Here is a 925-nt window from a genome sequence, read left to right on the forward strand (position 1 = left end):
TCTTTGTGTGTAAGGTGTGTCTCTTGCAGACAACATATTGAAGGATCTCATTTTCTTATCCATTCTGTCATTCTCTATCTCTTGACCAGTGCATTTAATCCATTGACATTCAGTATAATTATTGATAGGCATGAAGTAATTGCCATTATGTTTGGTTTTTTTGTGGTGCTGCTGGTTTCTTTGTTCTGCATGCCTTCCTGTGCTGAGTTCATGGGTTTGGTTTTGTTTTGTTTTTTTCTTTTTCTTGTCAGTTTCTTCATAGTTTAATATTTCCATGTTCTTCTTGTATTTTTCTTGATATATTGTGAAGTATTGATTTTCTTTAAGGCTATCCTGTATTCTGTTAACTTTTTCCTCCATTTAAAACAGTCTGTTTTATCCTGAAATCTATCTGACCTCTTCACCACCTGGATGTCTGTTCCTATACTTTCCCCCTCTCTTACATTGTAGTTATTTTGATCACAGGCTAACCTCCCAGATCCTCTAAATTTGTACTTGTAGTTTTGTTCTGTTCTGAACTCTTCCACTTGTCGACTGAGTTACTGGTGGTGTTGTGACGTATGTCAATCTCTAGTTATCTGTTCTTGTTGGTTATCATCCAAAGAACTCCCTTTAGGATGTTTTGAAAAATTGGGTTAGCTTTGACAAAGTCCCTTAGCTTCTGTTTATCCAGGAATATTTTAAGTACACCGTTGTATTTGGTTGACAGCTTTGTTGAGTAAAAGATTCTTGTTGTGAAGTGCTGTCAAACCAATTCTGACCCATAGCAACCCTGTATAGGGTTTCTGAGGAGTAGCTGGTGAGCTTGGACCACCGACATTGCAGTTCAGACAGCTTTGCAGTCTGGCACATTAACCCACAGCGCCACACAAGGACTCCAAATGATTCTTAGTTGGCAGTTTTTTCTGTAGGGTTTTATAGATAT

The sequence above is a fragment of the Chrysochloris asiatica genome, unplaced genomic scaffold, assembly GCF_000296735.1.
Source record: "Chrysochloris asiatica unplaced genomic scaffold, ChrAsi1.0 scaffold00172, whole genome shotgun sequence".
Taxonomy (NCBI): Eukaryota; Metazoa; Chordata; class Mammalia; order Afrosoricida; family Chrysochloridae; genus Chrysochloris; species Chrysochloris asiatica.